Raw genomic sequence first — 6,000 nt, 5'->3', positions numbered from 1 at the left:
TAAACTATATTATGAAGCAGTAGCCCCTTCAGTAATAAGTGACTGGTTTAATTTAACGGAGGAAAGAATTTTGAATATAGAAGGTTATGACTTGTTATATGGATGGCATGCGTATTTATTTTATGAAAAAAAAGTGGATAGGGCTTTTAAGAATCATGTGTTGAGAAGTGCTCTTTTGCGGGTCTGGAAAAAATATTCTTATAAATTAGATTACAAGATTCCTATATGGGCGAGCCCTAGACATGCAATAGAGAATATAAATATAGAACAGAAACAGGAAATGATTACTTATAAAGAACTTTTATAAGTTGCTTAACTTTTATAAGAACTTTTATAAGTTGCTTTTATAACTTGCTGAAGGAGGTAGATTGCAATTAAAATCATTACAGGTATTAAATGAAGAAGGGAGGAATTATACTTGGTTTCAATATGGGCAAATAAGTGCTAGATGGAAAGAAGATCAAAAAATTGGTATAATGTAAAGGGAGGAAAATTTAATAAAGCAAATTAGAAATCAGACCCAGGAGCATATAAAGAGATTGTATAATGTTTTTTTTGTTTTGTTTTGTTTACATTTATATCCCGCCCTTCTCCGAAGACTCAGGGCGGCTTACAATGTATAAGGCAATAGTCTCATTCTATTTGTATATTTTTTACAAAGTCAACTTATTGCCCCCCCAACAATCTGGGTCCTCATTTTACCTACCTTATAAAGGGTGGAAGGCTGAGTCAACCTTGGGCCGGGCTCGAACCTGCAGTAATTGCAGGCCCTGTGTTCTAATAACAGGCTTCTCTATTGCCTGAGCTATCCCGGCCCCTTGTTGCTTGAAATAGATTCGGAAAAGGATTTGGTAAAGGACTGTATGATAAAATGGGCACAGAATATTCAGGAACCAATAATGTTGGAAACATGGGAGAAAATCTGGGTTAGAAATGTTAAGTTTACACAAGCGCAGAATTTAAGGGAAATTTTTTATAAGATGTTTTATAGATGGCACTTAGATCCCAAAAAATTATCACGTATGTATCCTAATATCCAAGCGAAATGTTGGAGGTGTGATTGTGATGACGCTACATATTTTCATATTTGGTGGACTTGCAAGAAAATTAAGGCCTTTTGGATAAGAATTTGGTGGATTATTCAAAATGTACTGAAGAAGAAGATAAAGTTCCTGCCACAATTTTTCCTTTTGGGAATTATAACGGATTGTACAGGGATTGAGACTAAACTGATTCTGAATTTAATAACAGCAGCAAGACTGTTGATTGGACAATACTGGAAGAAAGAAGAGGTACCTACAATAGAAGAATGGATACTGAAAGTCATTAATTTGGCTGAGATGGCTAAAATCTCAGCTTTTTTAAAAGACAATACGCAGGAAAGATATTTAATTGAATGGAAAAAATGGATTGATTATCTACAAAACAGATATCAGATTAAGAAATATCAGATTGCCTTTGAATAATTAGAAAGTTATTTTATCTAATGGGGAGGGGGTTGGGAGATGAAAAGCTTTGGATGAGGTTAATTGGATTGGAAGGGAAAATTTTATTCTATGTTTGGTTTATGTATAACAATACCTTGTGATTGACCCGGGAAGCCAGGGGGAAGGGAGGGGGGAAGGGGGTTTTCTGGGAGGGAGGGGGGGAAAAAGGGGGGAAAATGTCTTTGTTTTTTTAAAAACTTTTTCAATAAAAAAAAATCATGTTTGTTTTCAACATCTTTTCCCACTTCTCTAGTTCTATTGTATAATTAAAGTTTCTTGCCCATTCAATCATAGTATCTTTCATTTTTTCCTCTTCCATTTTATACCGTAAGGAAATTAAATGTTTTACTAATTAATTTTTGGTCCTTCCCATATATTATTTTATCCAATTCATTTTGCTCCAATTATATCTGATTAGTCTTTGTATCTTCGATATATTTTGATCTAATTTGGAAGTACGTCCACCATTCGACTTCCCTATTCAAATCCTGTTCCAATTCTTGTTTTGTTTTTAATTTTCCCAATTCATTTGATATATCCCTGTACCTAATTATTTTGATCCAATCTATTAAATTTGGATGTATTAGTGTTTCATTGTGGGAAATCCAAGATGGTATATTATATAGTGTTGTTTTTTAATTTTATTTCAAATTATTAATAATGAATTCCTAATTATGTGTCTTCTAAAATACCTATGGGTTTTGTACTTTTCACTCCACAAGAATGCATGCCATCCTATCTGTAGGTTGTGGCCTTCTATTATTAAAATCCTTTTGTTTCCCAACTCCATCCATTCCTTTAACTATGTCAGGCATGCTGCTTGGTAATAAATTTCCCAATCTGGTAGGGCTACTCCTCCCCTATCTTTGATATCCTGTAGGGTTTTTAATCTAATTCTAGGCTTTCTTCCTTGCCATATAAATTTTCAGGTCAATCTATTTAATAAATTTATTTATTTATTTATTTATTTAGATTTTTATACTGCCCTTCTCCCAAAGGACTCAGGGCGGTGTACAGCTAAATTATAAAACAATACAATATACAATTAAAACCAAGACTTAAAACAAGCATATTCCATAAATGGCTGAAATTTAAAACAATCAAATTTAAAACCCTTAAAATTCATAAATAGTAGTCCCAGTTAAAATTATTTAAGATTAAAAATTTAAGCCAGTCCCGCTTGAATAAATAAATGCGTTTTCAGCTCATGGCGAAAGGTCCGAAGGTCAGGTAATTGGCGCAAACCAGAGGGAAGTTCATTCCAAAGGGTAGGAGCTCCGACAGAGAAGGCCCTTCCCCTGGGGGCCGCCAGCCGACATTACTTGGCGGACGGCACCCTGAGAAGACCCTCTCTGTGTGAGCGTACGGGTCGGTGGGAGGCGTGAGGTAACAGCAGGCGGTCCCGTAAGTACCTGGGCCCTAAGCCATGGAGCGCTTTAAAGGTGGTAACCAAAACCTTAAAGCGCACCCGAAAGACCACAGGAAGCCAGTGCAGACTGCGCAGGAGCGGTGTTACGTGGGAGCAACGTGTGGCTCCCTCAATTACCCGCGCAGCTGCATTCTGAACTAGCTGAAGTCTCCGGGTGCACTTCAAGGGGAGCCCCATGTAGAGAGCATTGCAATAATCCAAACGAAAGGTGACAAGAGCGTGAGTGACCGTGCATAAGGCATCCCGGTCAAGGAAGGGGCGCAACTGGCGGACCAAGCGCACCTGGTAAAAAGCTCTCCTGGAGACGGCTGCCAAATGATCTTAAAACGACAGCCGTCCATCCAGGAGAACCCCCAAGTTGCGCACCCTTTCCATTGGGCCCAATGACTCGCCCCCAACAGTTGCAGCTGACTGTACCGGGGTGCCGGCATCCACAGCCATTCCATCTTGGTGGGATTGAGCTTGAGCCTGTTTCTCCCCATCCAGACCCGTAAGGCTTCCTTGACCGGGATGCCTTATGCCTTATGCACGGTCACTCACGCTCTTGTCACTTCCCGTTTGGATTATTGCAATGCTCTCTACATGGGGCTGCCCTTAAAGTGCACCTGGAGGCTGCAGCTAGTCCAGAATGCAGCTGCGCGGGTAATAGTGGGAGCAACTCGTTGCTCCCATGTAACACCAATCCTGCGCGGCTTGCACTGGCTCCCTCTGGTCTTTCGGGTGCGCTTTAAGATTTTGGTCACCACCTTCAAAGCGCTCCATGGCTTAGGGCCCGGGTACTTATGAGACCGCCTGCTGTTACCGCATGCCTCCCACCGACCCGTACGCTCTCACAGAGACGGTCTTCTCAGGGTGCCGTCCGCCAAACAATGTCGGCTGGCGGCCCCCAGGGGAAGGGCCTTTTCTGTGGGAACTCCTACGCTCTGGAACGAACTTCCTCCTGGACTACGTCAAGTGCCTGATCTTCGGACCTTTTGCCGTGAGCTGAAAACGCATTTATTCATTCAAGCGGGACTGGCATAATATTAATATTTATAATATTTTTAATATTTCTAATATTTTAAAATTTTAACTGGGGTTTATTATTATATGGTTTATAATTTCAAATTTTAAACTTTTTAAATATGGCCATTTTTTCTAAATATGCTCGGTTTTAAATTGTCGTTTTAATTGTACATTTCTGTGTTTTATTTTGGCTATACACGCCTGAGTCCTTCGGAGAAGGCGGTATAAAAATTTAATAAATAAATAAATAAATAAATAAATAAATAAATAAATAAATAAATAAATAAATAAATAAATAAATAAGGCACCGGGACAGCACTTCGACAGCTTCGTTGGGGTGGCCCGGGGTGGAAAAGTACAGCTGCGTGTCATCAGCGTACAGATGGTAACTCACCCCAAAGCCACTGATGACCTCACCCAGCGGCTTCATATAGATGTTGAACAGGAGAGGCAAGAGAATCGACCCCTGAGGCACCTCACAAGTAAGGCGCCTCGCAGTCGATCTCTGCCCCCCTGTCAACACCGTCTGCAACTGGTCATAGAGATAGGAGTAGAACCACCAATAAATGGTGCCTCCCACTCCCAAACTCTCCAACCGGTGCAGCAAGATATCATGATCGATGGTATCAAAAGCCGCTGAGAGATCTAATAGGACCAGGGCAGAGGAACAACCCCTATCCCTGGCCCTCCAGAGGTCATCCACCAACGCGACCAAAGCTGTCTCCGTACTATGTCCGGACCGGAAGCCGGACTGGAACGGGTCTAGATAGACAGCTTCATCCAGGTACCGGGTAAGCTGCCATGCCACCACACTCTCTACAACCTTCACCACAAAGCGAAGGTTGGAGACTGGATGATAATTTCCTAAAATAGCTGGGTCCAGGGAAGGTTTCTTGAGGAGGGGTCTCACCACCGCCTCTTTCAAGGCGGCGGGGAAAACCCCTTCCAACAATGAAGCATTTATAATTCCCTGGAGCCAGCCTTGTGTCACCTCCTGTGTGGCCAGCACCAACCAGGAGGGACACGGGTCCAGTAAACATGTGGTTGCATGTAACCTCCCCAGTAACCTGTCCATGTCCTCGAAAGCCACAGAATCAAACTCATCCCAAGCAACCTCTACAAGACGTGTCTCCGTCATCTCACTTGGATCATCGCAATTTTGGTCTAAACTATCCCAAAGCTGAACGATTTTATCTTATCTTAAAGTTTATCTTAAACTCCTCAGCACGTCCCTGCAAGGGGTCATCCTGCCCCTCCTGGTGAAGGAGGGAGTAGGTCACCCGAAACAGGGCAGCCGGGCGGTTATCTGCCGACACAATGAGGGCGGAAACGTAAGAACGTTTCGCCTCCCTCAGTGCCACTAGGTAGGTCTTAGAAAAGACCTAACTAGTGTCCGATCAGCCTCGGAACGGCTAGACCTCCAGGTACTCTCTAGGCATCTTCTTGGGCATTTCATCTCTCTCAGCTCCTCAGAGAACCAAGGAGCCAATTGAGATCTACGCCGAGTCAGAGGTCGCAAAGGCACGACACGGTCCAAGGCCCAAGCCGCGGCCTGTTCCCAGGCCGCAACTAGTTCTTCAGCCGTGCTGTGGGCAAGATCCTCAGGGAACGGCCCAAGCTCCATCAGGAACCTCTCAGGGTCCATCAGGTGCCTGGGACGGAACCAACGCATTGGTTCCGTCTCCCTGCGGTGGTGAGCAGCAGTCCGAAAGTCCAGGTGAAGGAGAAAATGATCTGACCATGACACAGGTTCCGTCACTAAATCTCCTAATTCCAGTTCATTAAACCACTGTCCAGAGATATAAATCAAGTCCAGTGTGCCTCCCCCAATGTGTGTAGGGCCATCAGTTACTTGAATCAGGTCCAAGGCCGTCATGGAAGCCTGGAACTCCTGGACTGCCGTTGATGACAAGCCGGCCGATGGCAAGTTGAAATCCCCCATGACCAAAAGTCTGGGAATCTCAACCGCCACTCCGGCAAGCACCTCCAGCAGCTCAGGTAGGGCTGTAGTCACACAGCAAGGAGCCAGGTACATGATCAACAAACCCATCTGATTCCTATAGCCCCACTTCACAAGGA

Source organism: Ahaetulla prasina, chromosome 4 (assembly GCF_028640845.1).
Source record: "Ahaetulla prasina isolate Xishuangbanna chromosome 4, ASM2864084v1, whole genome shotgun sequence".
Lineage (NCBI taxonomy): Eukaryota > Metazoa > Chordata > Lepidosauria > Squamata > Colubridae > Ahaetulla > Ahaetulla prasina.
The sequence above is the reverse complement of the archived record's forward strand: the minus strand, read 5'-3'. Positions refer to the sequence as shown.